The sequence below is a fragment of the Hibiscus syriacus genome, unplaced genomic scaffold, assembly GCF_006381635.1.
Source record: "Hibiscus syriacus cultivar Baekdansim isolate YM2019G1 unplaced genomic scaffold, ASM638163v2 tig00110864_pilon, whole genome shotgun sequence".
Taxonomy (NCBI): domain Eukaryota; kingdom Viridiplantae; phylum Streptophyta; class Magnoliopsida; order Malvales; family Malvaceae; genus Hibiscus; species Hibiscus syriacus.
Window position 1 is genome coordinate 2239776 of NW_024062893.1, and position 21452 is coordinate 2261227.

The 21452-nt window shown below is 34.4% G+C and overlaps 1 pseudogene; it reads right to left on the reverse strand.

Moving 5' to 3' along the window:
- Window positions 1-3085: 3085 nt before the first annotated feature.
- On the reverse strand, window positions 3086-21274 carry LOC120143889 (annotated as a pseudogene).
- Between the last annotated feature and the right edge of the window lie 178 nt (window positions 21275-21452).

Sequence of the window (21452 nt, forward strand, 5' to 3'; positions counted from 1 at the left end):
AATAACGAAATAAAATACTTACAAGTAAAATGAAACATATAAATATTATGAAAATAATAAGTAAATATAAAAATTTTGAAAAGAAAGAATTAAAAATTAAATATATTAACTTTTAATTTTTAATTAATAGAGACAATTTATAATTGATTTTAAAGTTTGACAACATCAGTCCCCAGCGGAGTCGCCAAGCTGTCGTAACCGGTTTTTGTCCGGGCACGAAAAATTTATTTGGCGGGAAAATTGATGTGAATAAATGGTTTTGAAAATAATTTGAGAGTCGCCATCGGCCTTTTGGGTCAGGTAGGTCGAATACCTAAAAATTATTTTTTTAAAAGAGTTTTAAAAAAACATCAATTAAAAAATGATCTGATCTGCGTTTATAACCAAAAATTCGTTCTTTTTAATAATAAAAAGGGATTCGTGTCGGTTACGTTTAGGGAAGGATTAGCACCCCTACAACGCCCAAAATTGGTACTTTTTAATTATAAATTGTCTCTATCATTAAAAATTTAAAAATTCAAAATATATTTAATTCATAATTATGTTATTTTAAATAATTTAGAGAAAATATGTTAATATGTATAAATTATTTATTTATTTAGAAATATCAGAAAATGGCTTCTAGGTGCTTTAAGACAGCTCTTTTCTTCGATATTAATAAATAAATAACTAAAAAAAGCATTTTTTTTAAAAAATAATTAATTTATAAAAAAACAAGATAATTATTTATTTAAGAATATCAGAAAAGAACTTCTAGGTGTTTTAAGACAGTTCTTTTCTTCGATATTAATAAATAAATATTAAAAATATAATAATTTTTCATAAAAATGATTTAGATAAATTATAATTTTTATAATATTTAATATAAATATATTTATAAGATTAAGATAATAATAAAATAATAATTAAAGCCATAATTAAAATATAAAAGTGATAACAAAATAATATTGTAATTAAATAATGATCAAAATAAAAGAAATTAAAATTATAAAACTAAATATAAAGTATCAAAAATAAAGATAATAATTTGAAATATTATGAAAGATAATGGTTAATAGTGTAATTTAACCTAATTAATTAATACGGGATTAAAATAAAAAATACTAAACTATAAGGGACTAAATTTGATATTTACCTAAATATATTATTTAATACTGGTAAGGACTAAAAAGGGTATTTACCCTAAATATTATATAAGCAGGCAAGGATTAAATTATAAATTAAATAAAATTATAAAACCGAATTGAAATGATTAAAAATCAATTTCAGTGACTAAATTGCAAAGTTATAAATATAGAGGGTTGCGGAAAGGGTTTACCCTTGAGGGTAATTACAGAAATACCCCTCTCCCAAAACGACGTCATTTGGGAGAGGGCATTTAACCCCAAACGGCTGGCCCGAAGGGCCAGCACTCTCATTCTCCTTTCTCCCTTCTCTCTCTCAAACGAGAGAAAATTTTTTTCTCTCGTTTCTCTCTAAGTTTCCCTCGCCGGAGGGAAACCAGCCACCGTTTGCCACCTTGTTCCGGCGTCGGCCACCGCCGCCGGCCACCGTAACGGTGGCCGGAATTTACCAAAAACACCCCCAAAGTGTAGATCTAAACGTCCTAAGGTTCGATCTAAGGTTATTTTAACCTAAAACCCCATAATATATCGTAAATCTACGATTTTCACCTTCGGCATTTCGGTTCTCCGGCGACGTTTGGTGTTCTCTGATGACAGAGTAAGTTCCTCTGTTCTCTTCTTCTTCTTTTTTTTTACTGGTTTGTCGTTGATTGGGATCGTTGGTAGCTTTCTGTGTTTTTTTTTTTCGTATCTTTTCTCTGTTGTTGTTCGTTTGTGTTCTTCTCCTCCCTCTTTTTTTTTTCTGTTCTGTTTGTTGTTGTTCTCTGCTCTCCGTTCTTGCTGGTTTTCCTTTGCAGGTTCAGTGGTGGCTTTTATAGCCACCACAGTGTACTCCTCGGACCGGTCCCATGGGTAGCATCTTTGGTGAGTCACCAAGCTATGGCGGTGACTCACCATAGAGCACTGATTTGGTGAGGCAGCTGGCTTCTGGAAAGCTCGACGAGGCCGGCGTCGTGGCAGTACTGAAGCGTCGGCAACAACTGGTTGGACCATCTGGCATCAGAGAGTCGGTCGTCGGGGTGGCTTCAGGGGGGCGCCGCGTCTGGAAGCTAGGGTTTAGACAACCCTAGCTGAATGTTACAAACCCTAAAGGGTTTGGGTTCTGCTGGGCCAATTGTAATCGGGTTGTAAATGGGCTTTGTAATATTTAATAAATAATATATAATAATAATATAATAATAATAATAATAATAATTTTAATAATAATAATAAACTTAAAATGAAAAAAAATTGATGTCTACACCTACATGCTTGAATTAGATCAAATTATGTTTGACATGTACCGCACACGTATTATTTTTCAAAAGAAATTTTGTAAAACCTTTTATTAGATTTTGTGAACTTAGAAAGAAATTTTCTCATTCAGTCATCCGAAAATAATTTCTCTTTAATTTTCTCTCTACATTCTTATCACTTTTCAAAGCTTCATCATTGTTTTTCAATTTTGTTTTCAAGGGAAGTGTAATATCACTATCATTCAATCCAGATTTTGGGTATACAATTTCTAGAAGTATTGTGTTGACCTTAGGACATCATTCAGTGCAACGATTACATTTATCGGAACAAATTTACTTTTAAGATAGTGATTTACCAAAACTCAGTGTTTGTGTTAACATCTCGTTTTGCTAACCAATCTTTGCTTGATTGTTGTATGAGAAGTTTACTTCATTCTTGTATCTTGTTTGCTGCCGTGTGTTGTTTTCTTTTGAAGATTTTAGTGCATTTTGAGGATTTTTAGAGGCTTTCGAAGTTATTTCATATATTTGAAATATCTTTAGTTACCCTGATGTGTAAACCTGAAGCAATAACCGATCTGAGTGCTTACAAGAACTGAAAAGGAAAAGCTACATTTCAAAACAATAAAATTATGCCTCAATGGTTCATTTAATTTATCCTATTGCATGAACATAATGCCAGGCTTGTAACACAAATATGGTCTTCCTTAGGAATATTATCAGGAAAAGAATCGAACCCTATACTGAAAAGCGAGCCAAGTCGTCAAGTGGTTACTAGAAGACGACACGATGGCATCTTTTAGCTTCGACTTTACAAGTCCCCTTACTACAACAATCAATATGAGATACCTGTTTTTGATTGACTGCACAAAACTCCTATGGTTCTCCGGTATCTTTTGACAAGAGAGCGACGTTTTGACCGTCTGATTCCGATCCCATCTCCTGAGTATGCGCGTCTAACTTCCCTTCTTTTGCTTTCCCTCACATCACCGAGTAAAACCCACTAACAATGACGATTGCACCAACTAAACTGTAACACGTTCGAAACAAAAGCTTATTTGTCTTTAACTTTCTTTTGTAAGTGATAAGAGGGTTGTTAACAATACAAAGAACAAAATGATACATGAGAAATAAAAATTAGACTCCAATCTCTATCCCACAGCTGAAAGGAGCTCTAATTACAAAACCAAGACGTAAGGAAGCAGCAGCAGCAACACGTACTAAACAGTGCACACAGCAAAACTACCATAATAACAACGATAGTGAGTGATGAATACTTCACCTTCCAAGATAGAATGTATCCCCCAAGAAGATAACACCAATGACAATTGAAACAATGATTCCCAAAGGCTTGAACATGGCAACAAACACCGGTCCTGTCCGATGCATGCACCAGTAGAAACCCCCAGTTGGAATGCAGAGCCAAACACATCCTACGATTTCCCATGTTAAAGCTCTTAATTAACTGGGTGCAAATTAGGATAAGCTTGCAGTACCAAACAGTCAAATTATGTAGTAATGAAGATTTTGAACTCTCGACCACTTACCGAGTATACAACAGCAACCAATCTCACATCCGGTTTAAAGCTCCAAGCACTAAGATCTCCTTCCATGACCAAGCAGATTATTCCCGACTGAAGGGTGACAAAGAAGCAATAATAGAAGACAACAGAAAGCTCAGCTGGGAATTTCTTAAGGACCGATGCCTGGAAAATAAGAAACACCAATCACTTCCTTTCTCTTGAAGTGCTAAATCATGATGAAACATACTTCAATTTTCTACATACAAAGAAGAGGGTTCCACCTGTATAATGAGCCAGGCAGAAGCAAAACACAATCAGCAGCAAGGAGAAATCCTCCAACGATCCAATTGGACTGCTGCCCGAGAAGTAAATGAGGTGAGCTTGAATGTGGGGGTGCCATCAAAAGTGATGGGCCTTTATAGAAAGTCACAATGAAGCCCCAACAATTGACACTATGGCTCCCATTGATTTGGCTTGGCTAGTGCTACTTCTCAAATTCAGTGTCTCCATCCTGAAATCACCAAATGCATCAATTTAAACCAATCTACAGACATATATTTCATCTTCTGCTACCGTTACACAAGTACATACTTGGAGTTCAATATTTTGTACATGACACGTATGTAAAATGCAAAAAAAAAAAAAAAGATCCAGTTCTTTCACAGCTCATGCATTGACATAATTAGAGATAATATAACAGGGGAAGATTGGACAGAAACAGGAAGCAAAGCCTCATAGCGACAAATGTAGAAGAAACTAGAAAGTTTAACATATTCTCAAGTGCTTTTTTCTTTGGAAACACAAAAACCAACACGAACCATAATTAAACTGGAATTTCTTCCAGATAGTACACCGCATTATCACCTGGGTTCAACGTACACAAATAAGAATGCAGTAACTATACGTATAACTAGGTCTATCTTGATCTCGGTGTTTTTCTCAGCTAAAAGGAGTTCCGTATTAGTCCTTGTCTATTCAACAGGTTGTCAAAACGAGAATGAAAAGCAGGGAAAACCTTCATCAGAAGGAACCTCTGGTGTAAGAAGATTGCAGAGATGAATTTTGACTATTTGTGGCGAAGACACCAAACAAATTTGTCATTTAAATAAATTCCCAATTTACCATGTATCCCCTTCTATACTAATAAGAGCCGGCAGCCTCCTAGGGACTGCAATCTACTTCCTTTAAGGAACCATATCTCTGAATTAGATATACAATCCCAAGGGGAATTATGAGGTATATAAAAAAACCAGAAATGGCTGCAGACAAATTACTTCAAACTGTCACATCTGGTCCAGATATTTGCATACCAGAATTCCGGGATGTGTCCGACAAGAGTATGCTCAATTCCCCAACTCAAGTTTTCCCCTATATTTCGAGAATTACACCCCATAACCATGCCTGAATATGTACATAGATAAAATAGCCTTACATTCCATGGTCCTCTTATACATTATCCCTAATCTAGTTGAATTAAATGGCATTAGTTCCATCTTCCATGAATATATCAACTCCCCTGTAAACACTAATTTTTCATTTTACTTTAATTATTATTATTATTATTATTATTATTATTATTTAATAATATCTATTATATATATTATATATATTATTATTATTAAATAAAGAATACAAGGCCCAAAATTGGGGCCCGATTACAGTTACAACCGGCCTAGTTTTGGCCCAATAATAAAAACCTAACCCAAATTAGGGTTTGTGTCTCATTCCAACAGCCGCCTTCTCTATCAACCGTTGGATCTAATCAGATCCAACGGTCCCCAGAGGTTCCAGATGAAACCCTAGGGTATCATCACCCTAGGGACATGTCGCCACTTCCCTTGCTACCACCACTCCGCCGCCTCAGAAAGCTGCCCCACGTTAACACCCTACTGCCACGACGAAGCTTCCAGAAGACCCAAACGGCCGTCCACGTCGCAGCTATGGGGTGAGTCACCACATAGCTCGGTGACTCACCGACCCTCACTCTTGAGACCGGACCGAAGGGAGTTCCAATGAGGCCTATAAATGGCCACCCTTCCCTACAAAACAAAAAAAAGGGCGGAGCGACAGAGCGCAAGAGACCGAAGACAGAGACCAGCAACCATACGACAACGAACAACAGCAACCAAGTGAACCCACAACACCGCAACCAGAAACAAAAATAAAAGAGAAGAGAGAGGAAGAACTTACTCTGTCGTCGAAAAACCTCAAACGCTGCCGGAGAAACGAAAAGTCGAAGGTGAAAACTATAGATTTACGATGCATTATAGGGTTTTAGGTTAAAATAACCTCATATTGGGTTTTAGGACTTCTAGATCTATGTTTTAGGGATAAGATCATAATTTCCGGCCACCGTGAACGGCCGTCTTAAAATTTGATTAGATAACAATATTTATTTATTTTTAAAATATTAAGAAAAGGGCAGTCTTAAAATAACTAGATGTCATATTCTGGTATTTAAAAAAAACAATAATAATAAATATTATGCTTAAAAAATTATATATATATATTTAATATAAATCATGTTTTAATATTTATTTTTCAATATTAAGAAAAGGCAGTCTTAAAACAACAGGATGTCCATTTTCTGATATTTTTAAATAAATAAATATCTTACTTTTATAAATAAATATTGTACTTTTATAAATATTATTTTATGTTTTATTTATTTATTTCTTAATATTAAGAAATTGGTTGTCTTAAAGTACCTAGAAGTCATTTTCTGATATTTCTAAGTAAATAAATATCTTATTTATAAAAATAAAAAATATATATATTAATATATTTTCTTAAAATTACATTAATAAATTTAAAATAACAGGATTATGATTTAAATATATTTTTGAATTTTTAAATTCCAATAATAGAGACAATTTATAATTAATGAGTACTAATTTTGGGCGTTGTGAGGGTGTTAATCCTTCCCCAAACGTAATCGACCACGAACCCCTTTTTATTATTAAAAAAATGAATTTTTGGTTAAAACACATACCAGTTTATCTTTTAATTGATGGTTTCTTAAAAACTCTTTTAAAAGATAATTTTTAGGTATTCGACCTACTTGACCCAAAAGGCCGATGTCGACTCCTTAAACATTTAAAAAAATATTTATTCACATCACTTTTCCCGCCAAGTAAAAATTTCGTGCCCGGGCGAAAATCGATTACGACAGCTTGGCGACTCCGCTGGGGATGGGTCAAGCTTTAGAATTAATTATAAATTGTCTCTATCAATCAGAAATTAAAAATTCATATATTTAATTTATAATTCTTTGCTTTCAAATTTTTTTTACTTATGATTTTCATAATATTTTTATATTCTTCTTTATTAATTGTTTTTATTTTATTTTCAGTTATTAAATTTCATTTTTATTTGTTTGTCAAAGGTTTGAATATTTCTCCTCACACATAACACTTGCATTGCATAACATAAGCTTTATAATCAAGCTTGTCCCTTTTAACCGGGAGTGAAAGCGACTTCTTCGTGAGAATTTATTCTCCGTGTCAGACCTAGCAAGTAACTTTCGGGATTCATATGCTCCATGTCTTCGTGAGAATTTATTCTCCGTGTCGGGCATAGAGAAATGTATCCCCTCGAATTGAACTCGGTCCGCTTAAGTCTGTGATGGACTAGGATTGAGGGTTTGGCAGCCTGAGGGGGCACCAACAAGGACAGTTCGAGTACCTTTACTCTTAGAACTGAAACCCTGGATATAATAAACCCTAGAAATTCTCCTGATCTAAGACAGTATTGAACCTCTGTCCATAGGTTTACACAAAGGAGAAATAAGTTCTAATTTATTTGATTTTTTTTCTTTTTCTTAATAAATGCCTACGAACTAGAAATCATGCAGTTAAGTTAATTTTTCCAAACAAAGCATGGAACTAGGAAGCATAAGGTTAGGATTTATACCTTGATAGATGGGAGCTTTTCTTTCCATTAAATGGTACTAACCAATTTATTTTTTTCCTTTCTCATTTTTATTTTTATTTTTCATACATTTTGTTTTGCTTTAATTTGTTTATATTGATTTCTTTTGTTTGCATTGCATGATCATGTCATAACCAAAAGGTGTTAACTGGAAAGAATGTTCATCAAATTGGAAAGAAATTATAAATGGACAAAAAATTTTATGATCAAACAAAATATGACGCAACCATGGAATGACATCATGAGGGAACTCCGAGGATAGAGGAGAGTTATGCACCCAAAGATTGTATGCCCATTGAAGAGCAAAAATAAGAGAACAGGTGTCCAAAATGATGTGTAGAATATTTGTTTTGGCCAAAGGAAAGGAGATTCCAGCACAAAAAGAGAGAGAACTCAATGAAGATAATCCTGCAATTTCAGATATGCAAGGGACTTCTGATTTAAACCAATTTGAGAAATTACAGACAGTTATCATTCGTATTCACAAATTTTCTGGAGATACCAAAGAAATGGTGACAACTGTAAAAGCTCCCAGAGATGAGAAGAAATCATGTAATCTGAAACCATCTAAGTTTAGTCTACTTCCGACGTCTAAAACTCAGGTTCAATCTAATATAAAAGGTGGTTCTCATTTTGATGTTATTCATATATCATATAAAGAATTGCATGAGAAGCTACTTGAAGCACGAGAAGTGGCTCCGTACTACATAAAACCGTTCCAACCTCCATATCCGAATTTGTATGACATCAACGTTTATTGTGAATATCATGCCGGAGCTCAAGGACATACCATTGAGAATTGTCTTGCCTTCAAACGTCGAGTCCAAAGTCTTTTGGATCATGTAAATAATCGACCTAGTTTGGTAACTGAATGTCCTGCTATATTAATACCAAAAGTATTCAAAGGTAAGAATATCAGTAAGGGCGCCCAGAAAGAAGAAGATTTGTCGAGGTCTGAGGCTCAAATACGTCATTTAAAGATTGAAAACGATAAATTGAGCACCAAAATGGAAACCATGCAGGAAGATTTTCATAAGGTTAGTCAAGCATTTCAAAATGCTGGCATGGGAAACACCCCAGAAGAGTGGATAATATGGGTCACTAAACTGAAAAAGAACTGTAACATACATGAAGGTCGAGCCAAGAAGTTTTCTCATGATTTACGAGTTACAGAAGAAAGACTCAATACAATTGTCATTGAATCGAGAAAATATCAAGTCGACAGTCAAAAGTTCATTAGTGCTATAACCAACATGAAAGCATCATATCAGATCCATCAGCTTGAGATCGATACTGAATTAAAAGCTACTATAGCTAAGAACAAGACATTGAAGAAATGTTTAGATGATTACGGAGATCTTGTACGAGAACTTCTTGCACAAAGATTCTCTCGCAAGAAAAAATGAACAACATTGTCTACAATTCCGAGAATTGACACAAAAGATGAAGGAAAAAGAGAATATCATGAAGAAAGCTATTGTTTAAGTAAACAATGTGGCTCATAAGCTGGTGGACTTAGCTGGCTTCACGAGAGAGTTAAAGCAGATTGATAACTTCACACCTGAGCATGAGTGGAAGTTAATTTGGCTTTTAAGCGAAATAGAGAAGTTAGGAGTGAAATATATCCCTTACATGTAAAAGTTTTGTTTGTTGCACGGAAACTTTTGTTTTCAATGAAATCTGTTCTAATATGATCACTCTTGAGTAACACCTTTGTTGCATTTGCATTTTGCATTCTTATTTTTTTATGTTATGTTTGCATTTTTTTTTTCATTTACATTTTCATTTTATATTTGCATATTTGCATTGCACAGTTTGCATTCTTATTTTTGTATTTATGCCATTTTGCATTTACATTACATTTATTTATTTAAGTATTGTTATATACATTAATTATAAAAACATGTAAATAATTCCTGAGAGGTTTCTGTAACAGTAAAACGAGATCATTTATTCATATTACTGTATCATCATCGTGAAAACAATAGAGTAATCTTATAAGGGACTACAAGATCAGTGGTTAGAACAATTGACAGGGTTACCTCAGGATACAAGGAAAGAATCATCGGATTCAGTACCAGATGGACCAAATCAAATTATTCAGAGGATGACATCTGATAAAGAAGAGATAACTGATAAAGAGCAACCATGCTGTCAGATTAAGGAGTCGAAAATAATAACAAACCCTGGGGCATCCCACTCGAACCCAAAGAATAGCCTCATTAATTATTCACAATATGAGGAGAGATTCAAGAGGATGGATGAAGCAATCAGAAATATGAAAGATGTTAATGCCTTCCACAAAGAAATAGAAGCAAGAGAGCTCAGCTTGGTTCCAGATTTGGTTATTCTCCATGAATTCAAAATGCCTGATTTTGAGAAATATGATGGCACCAGTTGTCCTCTAATCCACCTGAGAATGTTTTGCCGAAAAATGGAGGGATATTTAAGTTCTGATGATATGTTAATTCACTCCTTCCATGATAGCCTCATTGGACCAGCAGTAGTCTGGTATAATCAGTTGACCCAAGAACAGATCAAGAGATGGGTTGATCTAGCTGATACATTTTTGGGACAATATAGGTATGTTAAAGGATTAGCTCCAACACGGATGAATCTTCGAGGAGTAAAGATGAAAGCCAATGAAGGGTTTAAGGAATATGCCTTAAGATGGAGAGGAGTGGCAGCACAAGTTCAACCTCCCATGTTAGAAAAAGAGATATCACGTATGTTTCGTGATTCCCTTCCCGCTCCTTTCTTCGAGTTAATGCAGGCAAATCCGACGAAGGAATTCGAGAATCTTGTGACAAGTGGAGAATTAATTAAAAATGTAATCAACGAAGGAAACTCAGAAGTCACATCTAAGAGCCCGACGGATCAAAAATCGAAAGTGGATGATATAAATGAATGTCGCATCCAGAATCCCCGCTACTGCAAAAGAAAAAGAGCAAGTATTTGTTCGAATCGACCAAAGAAAGTCATGCGATCAAGGAAAACTTTAGAAGTGTTCCAAACTTCCATTTCAGACTTGTACCCTCATTTGATTAAGGGTCAATACATCACACCAAGACCTATGAAAATTCCATCAAACCCTTCTGCACATAGTTATGATCAAGATAGTGTTTGTGATTTCCATTTGGGAATATTTGGGCATTCTACGAGCAATTGTAGGCAACTGTTAAAGGAAATAGAGATGCTTGTTGAAAAGGGAAAGTTGACACAAAAGATGATCAATAAATGGGGGATAAATAAGGATGAAAACCCTAGTCCTATTACACACCTAACATTATAGGAGTAATGAGGCATGATAAAAGACTGGAAGTTGATATCTACCACTGTAGTACCTTTCATTTTCAGCATCTTGTTTGAACTTGTTTTTTGTTTCTTTTCTCCGCTTTTTGTGCAATAAATAATTTTGTGTTACTTTTATGGTTATGAACAAGGAATTAAGTTTTAATCTTGAAATTTTTTAGTATCAAGTAGATTAAATATTCTTTTAATTTTTCAAGAGTTATAGATCTTTGGCAAGTGGTAAAATTATATCTTCCATATCCCATCCAACGCCAATTACTTAACCCTTACCAAAACCAAATCCTGCCACTACTCTGAAGAAATGTCTCTACCTATTTTTGAGAGACCAACTCCAAATGTTTACTGATTGATGATACTACCTTCCACCACATACACGACTTCAAAAGTCATACATTTGTCCTTCCAAATACAAAACCATCATAAACCAAATGACCTCAAAAGAACCAAACTTTTAATTATCCGTGAATCTTCCTGCAAGAAGAGACGAGAAGAGGCATCATGGATCAATTTATTGAAGATAATTTCGAGTGATTAGGGCATACTCAAAGAAGAAAAAAGGATTGATTTAAATAAATATATCATGCATTAATTACATTGTTTTCATGTAAATGAAAGTTAATCTTGAATATTCATCCCCCTGGAGATACCCTCTTTTTACAAAGACTTCTACATATGAGACGACTGAACTTTTTGCACAGTTTAAGCATGCAAACTCATTGACATATCGCCCAAAGATGAATGGGGAAGTTGAAGGAGCAAATAAGAATGTTAAGAGGATCATTACAAAGACCACTGAAACTTACAAGGATTGGCACGATAAGCTACCTTTTGCCTTATACGCATATCGAAATATTGTTCAAACATCACTGGGACAATACCTTATTGTTCAATCTTACCAATTTAAGTTGAGATCCCACCACTTTGTATATTGAAGGAGGTAAAATTGGAGGAGGTTAAAGGGATCCAAGCTCGATTTGATCAATTAAACCTTATTGATGAGAAGAGATTGAAAGCTATTTACTATGGGTAGATGCATCAGAAACGGATGATGAAAGATCACAACAAGAAAATACACCCGTGAGAGTTCCAAGAGGGTGATCTAATATTACCTATACATAAAGATTTCCATGGGAAATGGATGCTTAATTAGGAAGGGCCATATGTTGTAAAAAGGGGCCTTTTCCGGAGGAGCATTGATTTTGGCAGAAATGAATGAGAAAGTTCTGAGAAACCAAATAAACTCATATTCTGTCAAGAAATATTATACTTGAAGAAGAAGAAAAAAGAAGAAGAAAGAAAAAAAGAAAAAAAAGGAAAAAAAGGAAAAAATTGAATCAAAATAAGCGACTCATAGAGCCTCAAGTTACAAGATTGATCAAGTACAATTAGTTCAAAGATTCATATTCAACAAGAAGCGCAAGAAATACTGGAGATAAATGAATCTTATGGAAAAATCCCCAGCAAAGCATATCCAAGTCAAGCAAAGAAAGATTGAAGGCATCTAATTAAAAGAGAATATCTTCATAATTCATTCTGCCTCTCAAGATTGATTTTTATTTGCAAAAATTGGTTTTTAAAATCTTTAATGCATGATATGAAAAATGATAAAAGGGGGGGTTCAAGATGTAAATTTTGAATAACATCTTGAAACCAAAGGAGGATTCGAGTTGAAAACCTGAAAAGGCGGCTCAAATATTAAATGGTGCAACAGCGACATAATAGACGATCTTAAGCTCTAAATGAAGCACCACACATCCCAAAGATGTTCCTGAAACTCTGGAAACAAGAAGTATCTCTACAAGATGAGCATAACAACGAGAAGTATCTCTAGCAGAAAAGCATAACAATTATTTCTTCAAGTTAATGGAAACCCAAAGAGACATATATGTTGGACTAACCTAAGAGACCTTACTTTACCATAATCAACCTACACCTTAAATCATTCAATAATTTTGACACTTGCCATAGGACTATGATTTTTGAATGATTTAAAAGAGTTGTTGATTTATTTGATATTCATTAATTTCATGTCTTATGATTTAATTCTATTGTGAACCTGTAAAGGGCAATACTTTACAAAATTCTATAATTCTTCAATAAAGAAGGGAAAATCATTTTCAAACAGGACAGTCTCAAATGAGAAAGGCCCCTAAAGTAAATTGTTTCCTATTCTACTTCTATTGTAGAAAAAAGAAAGTGATGCCAAAAAGATGAAGCATTTCATATTCTTGAAGGCAAGGGGTCTGAGAGTCCAGAAAGTCTAGAGAATTGAGCTTGTAAATATCTCTTGTGACATCCATCAAGAAAGATTATCATTTATCTCATGCTGAGGGCGATAAGCATTACCAGACAAATTATTCTCCCCAGCCATCAATCCATGTCCCTTAGCAAAGTGGGACAGTAGGTGTGTATCTTAAAGCAATAGAAGAGGCAGCCACCATAGCAGTCATTGCAAGAAAATGCACCAACAAAGATTTTCTAGTACATCCTGATGATGTTTATTGCTTCTGGTAAGGTTGTTACACTGGATGTCACTAACAACAAGGTCGAATCAATAGATCTCATCAATTGCTCCAACCGATCACTATTCAGTTCTTGCATATTTGCTTTCAAAGGTATGCCAAGAACGTAAAAGGCAACCTCTGTATCACTGATTCCAGAGAAAAGAGACAAAACATTGATACCACCGGGGAACATGTCTTTAGCAGATCCTCTTCCTCGTGTATGGTTTTTAAGGAAACCTAGAAGCATTTCCACCTCATCAGGTTCAAGTGGAGCAACTTTATTTCTTCCAACCCATACCATATTCCATTTTCGGCACTCATCAAGAACATACTTCTGGACACTCGAAGGTGGCTCATCGTCATAAGCTTCAAGAGCCTTACGGATCATTTCTGTCAATTTGGCACTTCCTGTACATGTTTGTAAACAGTTCAACTTTGTTCTTGGATCCCAGGAAGGCCACCAATTTTTTATCAATGGAAAAACATCATGTATGGCGCATGGAGGAAGCGGAACAAAATGAAATATGTTCTCAATCGGAAGATTATGAATATAGTTTTTTTCCGTATAGCAGCACAAAAATACTTCGAATCTACAAATTCTGGCTCTACATTGTATAAGTACCGTGACATTTTAGTCCAAACACCAACTGAAGCAAGTGTCATGTTCTCGTAGTAGAAATAAGGAGGCCCAATAGCATCTTCTTGAAGTATTCTTTTAGTTATCTGATCTGATTCAGTAGGAACCTCAAAACCAATCATTGGATTTGGAAGATGAACTGCATGATCGTCTTCATTAAGAAGCTTCTTTTCAAGCTTCCTCTGCTTCTTCTTTTTCAAAAAAATCATAGCCTGAGTTTCGCCTTTTCTTGTAATTGGAGTTATTGCATAATGGCTTCCTATCTTCTACCGGAAGAAGTGCGTCAACAGCCTTAGCCATTTGAGCAGCACATATAAAATTTGTCAACTCTGCAATTGATGAATCCGTACCACATCTCTCTATGGCTATTGAAGCTTCAGCCTCTGAGTACCTCATTTTCGTCAAGTATAATAGTTTATTCTCCTCATCAGATTAAGAATTCAGGATTTCCTCGATATCAGAAAAACTATCAATATCTGTGAAATCATCCTGAAAGATCGCTTCAAAATCATATAAGTAGTTATCAGAATCAACATGTTGCATGAGTGTTGACTTTTCAAGAGCCTTCACTGAAAGCAAGGTTCACTGTGTCAGCCTGAAATGAATTACCAAGCGATTTACACCATTTTGTCCGATTAGATCCCTCCAGATCCAAAGAATGGGCACCTTATTCAGAAGAGGCACATATCTCAGACATTTCTGTCAGAATGATTGATTACTTCTTAAGTTTGTGACAACATGAAGAGAATTCCTCAAATTACTTGATAACAATGATGCTTTGTAATACCAGAATGAGAGCATTCAAGATTAACAGATTTCGGGCACGGATAGAGCCACGAGTACCCGCAATGGGGTATTAGTAAAATTGGACCTCGTGAGGATCATGAGATTGAAATCAAACAAACATTGAAAGTAAGCCTTACAGTTTAGAAGGTTGGGGGCATTTTGAAGGCCCAATTCAGACAGATCCATGCGGGACATCTTGAAAGTCCATTTCAACCAGAAATAAAATGGTGGGCCATTTTTGAAGGCTCATAGTAATATGAATATTTGGGCATTCTTGGAGGCTCATCTCAACAAGAAGTAATGTTGAGCACGCTTTTAACATCTGTATCAGCAAATGTTGGGGCATTTTAAAGGTTACTTCAGACATATCCATGTGGGGCATTTTAAAGGCTCAGATTAACAAGAAGCAATGTTGGAGCATGATGAAAGCCCCTTTCAATCAGAATCAGGAATGTTAATGTAGTTTGAACGTTTGTATTAGCAAATACTGGGGCATGTTAAAGGCCTATATCATCTTGTGTTAAAGATCATGGACTTGAGCAAATATTTCCAATGAGACAGAAAGATATGAATAATGAAAATGGTGAAGCAATGACAGTCGAGCTGACTATACCTATTTGTTTCGTTCATCAGGCAGTTACATTATGATCATATTGTTGAACAAATATCCACTCAGCAAGTATGGTTTCAAATACCCAATCTTCTTAAACCATGTGTCACATGACAGCGTGTTCTTTGTAAGCTACATTACTGTTGGTATTTTGTGTGTCAGTAGTGATTGTACATATTTCTTTGAGGTTTCTGGTAATTAGTTTCAATCATGCTGTTGAGGCCACAAAATCATTTTTCACATCAGTTTTGTTTACTTGATGACATTGAAGAGAGAGGCTTAACTTATGTATATTACCCTTATTTGTTACTGGAGTTATCATTACCAGTCAAGATGAACTGAGTTTTAATCTATGGGGTTTGATCATGTGTGCTTCATCCACAACAATAATAATTCCATGGACCTCTTTCTGTACATGGCTCCTATAGTTGATGTGTTTCTACTTCCTAAAAAATTCATTATGGAAGAAAACGTGATCGATATCACACTTGCCCTTGCTCAAGATGATATCAAGATCAGTTGGTATCTCTTATTCAATTCGTCAGTAGCGTATTTTGTGAGTTTGACCAACATTTTGGTCATGAAACACACCAACATCTCACTTGTATTCCCCTTGAGTTTTATTCTTAAATGGTCTTGTGACATCATATAAAAGCTTTGAATATTGTGCAAAGAACTTCATTGATCAGAAATATATGCAGAAATCACAGAAAATGATGAATGTGTTGTCAAATGCTTTACGAACATCTGGGCAGGAGCCACAGTAAAGAATGAATATATTGTCAAATGTTTTACGAACCAGTTATTCTGATGTTGAACCAATGTTGTGATCATATGGTTTCCATTTATTGTTGCAAGATAAAGTATGTTTTCTTCAACCCTAAGGTCAGAAGTAAGATATGATGAAGATTTCTTTCCACAGAAGGGAAGCTGAAATTTTTAACAACAAAAAACTAGTAGAGCCAACTAAAGTTGAATGACAGGTTGTTGTTAAACATCTCAACATGATATGGTTCAAGTTGCCTTATTCGAGATCTGATTAGATGTGGAGACATGAAAGGAATTAGGATACATCCTCCTTATAATGTGTTGCAAGAGTCAAATCAGAAAAGACATTGTTATCCTAATTAATTTTTACTGAGTATGACATATCTACATCTACACTCTTCAAAGATGATATATTCTCTTTTTAAATATGAAAGCTTTATTGGATTTCTATACAAATCCAGATAAAGAAAGTCGGTTTTATTCAGACTGAATGGGGAATCAAGGTCATAGTTCTGACTACAACAAGAGTTCCATAAATGAAACATTTCTTCTGATATTTTAATGAAGCAAAGAAAACACAAAAATACAAGTTGATCAAATGGTTCTTCAGATTTATGGCATAGGTTGCTACACTGATATCCAAAGAAAGACCAAGTTCACCACTTTGAAGTCAAATGAAGATTGCATCAACATTCATGCATTCATAAGAATATTATTTACACAATAGGCAATGCATTACATTGATACATCTGAGTGCATTCAAACATGAAGTTTTACAGATCTTCGTATGAACAAAAAGATTCATGGTGAAAAATACCTTACAAGAAAAATGTATTCAAAACCGCAAATGCAGGAATCACGAAAACATCTGAAGAATAGATGGACGCAATCCACAAGAATGAGCATTATCTTTATTTTAGGGCATGTTACCCAATCAACAAGTTATTTCAATGAGAAAACGATTTCCAAAATTTCTCATTTAATCTTTTCTAAAAATGAAATTGTTGAATAGTAAGAAATGATTTTCATAGTTTCTTACTTAGTAAACTATTTCATACATCTGTAAGACCTACAGTGCATGATGTTTTCCAAAAGCCTTCGAGAGCTTTTTGGTTTTCAAAACCTTCGGGTCATCTGTAAGCCCTTCAGTGCATGATGTTTTTAAAAACCTTCGGGTCATCTGTAAGCCCTTCAGTGCATGATGTTTTCAAAACCTTCGAGTCATCTGTAAGACCTACAGTGCATGATGTTTTCAAAAAGCCTTCGGGAGATTTTTGGTTTTCAAAACCTTCGGGTCATCTGTAAGCCCTTCAGTGCATGATGTTTTCAAAAACCTTCGGGTCATCTGTAAGCCCTTCAGTGCATGATGTTTTCAAAACCTTCGAGTCATCTGTAAGCCCTTCAGTGCATGATGTTTTCAAAAACCTTCGGGTCATCTGTAAGCCCTTCAGTGCATGATGTTTTCAAAATCTTCGGATCATTTGTAAGCCCTTCAGTGCATGATGTTCTCAAAACCTCCGGGTCATTTATAAGACCTTCAGTGCAGGATGTTTTCAAATGAGATTTTAATAAACTGATTTTCAAAGGTTTCTTGATCTTAAATCCTCTGGGTCATCTTTAAGACCTACAGTGCAAGATGATAAGACCTCCGGGCCATTCATAAGACCTCTATGCAGAATGTTTTCAACATTTCCATCTTACTCAAAAGAAGTCAAATGAAAAATTATTGTTTTTTCGTATTTGCTCTAGTCTTGTTAACACAAGAATGAGCAAAGAGGGGCAGCTGTAAACACTAATTTTTTTTATTTTACTTTAATTATTATTATTATTTTTATTATTATTATTTAATAATATCTATTATATATATTATATATTATTATTATTAAATAAAGAATACAAGGCCCAAAATTAGGGCCCGATTACAGTTACAACCGGCCCAATAATAAAACCCTAAACCAAATTAGGGTTTATACCTCAATCCAACAGCCACCTTCTCTATCAACCGTTGGATCTGATTAGATCCAACGGCCCCCAGAGGTTCCAGATGAAACCCTAGGGTATCATCACCCTAGGGACACGTCGCCACCTCCCTTGTTGTCACCACTCCACGTCAACACCCTACTGCCACGACGAAGCTTCTAGAAGACCCAAACGATCGTCCACGTCGCAGCTATGGGGTGAGTCACCACATAGCTCGGTGACTCACCGACCCTCACTCTTGAGACCGAACCGAAGGGAGTTCCGATGAGGCCTATAAATGGCCACCCTTCCTTGCAAAACAAAAAAAAAAAGGTAGAGCGACAGAGAGCAAGAGATCGAAGACAAAGACCATCAACCATACGACAACGAATAACAGCAACCCAGCGAACCCACAACACCGCAACCAGAAACAAAAATAAAAGAGAAGAGAGAGGAAGAACTTACTCTGTCATCGAAAAACCTCAAATGCCACCGAAGAATCGAAAAGTCGAATGTGAAAACTGTAGATTTACGATGCATTATAGGGTTTTAGGTTAAAATAACCTCATATTGGGTTTTAGGACTTCTAGATCTACGTTTTAGGTATAGGGTCGTAATTTTCGGCCACTGTTCACGGTGGTCGGAGGTCGTGACCGGCGCCGGAGCACGGCGGCCAGTCGGTGCTCGGGCTCCCTCCGAGCAGAGCCTTTTAGAGAGAAGGTAGAGGGTTCTCTCGTTAGAGAGGGAACCCAAAGAAAGAAATGAGAGAAAAATAACCCTCTTGGGCCGATTAAAGGGTTTATATACCCTCTCCCAAACGATGCTATTTTGGGGAGGGTATTTGTGTAATTTCCCTTTTGGGAAAATCATTTCCGCAACACTCATAGATTTGTAACATTGCAATTTAGTCACTGGAATTAATTGCTAATCCTTTTAATTTGGTCTCGTAATTTTATTTTATTTTATTTCAGTCCTTATCTGTATATATATATATATATATATATATATATATATATATATATATATATATATATATATATATATATATATTTAGGGTAAATACCTAATTTAGTCACTTACATTTAATAATTATTATTTTAACATGAATTAATTAAATAAGGCTAAATTACGTTATTAGCACTCAGACTTTTTTATTATTCGAGTTAGAGCCTTTAATTTTAATAATTATTATTCTAATCATTGATTAATAAAGGGATAATTACACTATTATTAATTGTATTTTTATAATATTTCGAGTTATGTTCATTAATTTAAATAAATTATATTGTAAGTTTTAATTCATGTTATTTTGGTCATTTTATTGCAATTTTATTATAATTTTTATCATTTATTTTTTAATATGTTTAAATTAGTAATTTACTTAATTATTTATTTATTTATTATTTATGTTTTTCACTAATATTTACGTGAAATACAATATTATGATTTTTATAATTTGATTAGATAACAATATTTATTTATTTTTAAAATATTAAGAAAAATGCAGTCTTAAAATAACTAGATGTCATATTCTGGTATTTTAAAAAAATAATAATAATAAATATTATGCTTAAAAATTGTATACATATTTAATATAAATCATGTTTTAATATTTATTTTTCAATATTAAGAAAGGTCAGTCTTAAAGCAACTGGATGTCCATTTTCTGATATTTTTAAATAAATAAATATCTTACTTTTATAAATAAATATTGTACTTTTATAAATATTATTTTATGTTTTATTTATTTATTTCTTAATATTAAGAAATTGGTTGTCTTAAAGCATTTAGAAGTTTTTTTCTGATATTTCTAAGTAAATAAATATCTTATTTATAAAAATAAAAATATATATATTAATATATTTTCTTAAAATTACATTAATAAATTTGAAATGACAGGATTATGATTTAAATATATTTTTGAATTTTTAAATTCCAATAATAGAGAATTTATAATTAATGAGTATCAATTTTGGGCGTTGTGGAGTGTTAATCCTTCCTCAAATGTAATCGACCACGAACCCCTTTTTATTATTAAAAAGAATGAATTTTTGGTTAAAACGTTGACCAGTTTATCTTTTAACTGATGGTTTCTTAAAAAATCTTTTAAAAGATTATTTTTAGGTATTCGACCTACCTGACCCAAAAGGCTGATGGCGACTCCTTAAACATTTAAAAAAATATTTATTCATATCACTCTTCCCGCCAATTAAAAATTTCGTATCCGAACGAAAATCAGTTTAGACATCAACACAAAGAGGGGAAAAGAAACTGGAAATGGAGACTTCAATTGAGAACCAATAGAAAACATGATAATAATCTAGAGTTATCAGATTCAACAGCATTAAACCAAAAACAATAGAGGCAAGAGAAAATAACCTGAAAGCAACAGCAAGGATGAAGGTGAATCCTGGGATGAGATTAAGCAAGGCAGTTGCAAGAGTAGGCGAGCTATAATATAACCCAGCATACCCAGTAATCTGGGCAAAACAACTGCATACAAATCACCAATAAAACCCTCGAACCCATTGTTATATAATTGAAAAAACACCATAATTGCCATCAATAATACATACCCAAGAAGGTCAAGCAGGAAAAACCAAGAGAAAATAGAGAAAGTGAGCGGAGGACGGTGCGATCTGCAAAGAAAATGGAAATTAAAGAAAAATGGAGAAATGGGTAATAATAAGAGGGAAGAGAAGGGTGTCTGTGGAAGAGAAAGGAAGAAGGAAGGAGAATGAGAGAGGCAAGAGCATTGGAATAAAAGATGAAGACCAAATTAGGCATCCCGTGGGACATTGCAGCTTTTCCCGTTATAATTAGTCCAACTTGAGCACACTCCGCCATCACCATCCCCACCATCGGTAAAGCAATCTCCTTCCCCATTCTCTGATCCTCTTTCTTTTCTTTTCTTTTTCCTTCTCCTTCTTTCAGTTCCGGCGATGAACTTCGACTGTTCTAACTTCTAGGGGCTGAAATTAAGATGGTAGATTCAAGGTTCTTTTTTTGTGAACGTGATAATAGATTCAAGTTTAATGATAGATTACAAAAATTAAAATAATAA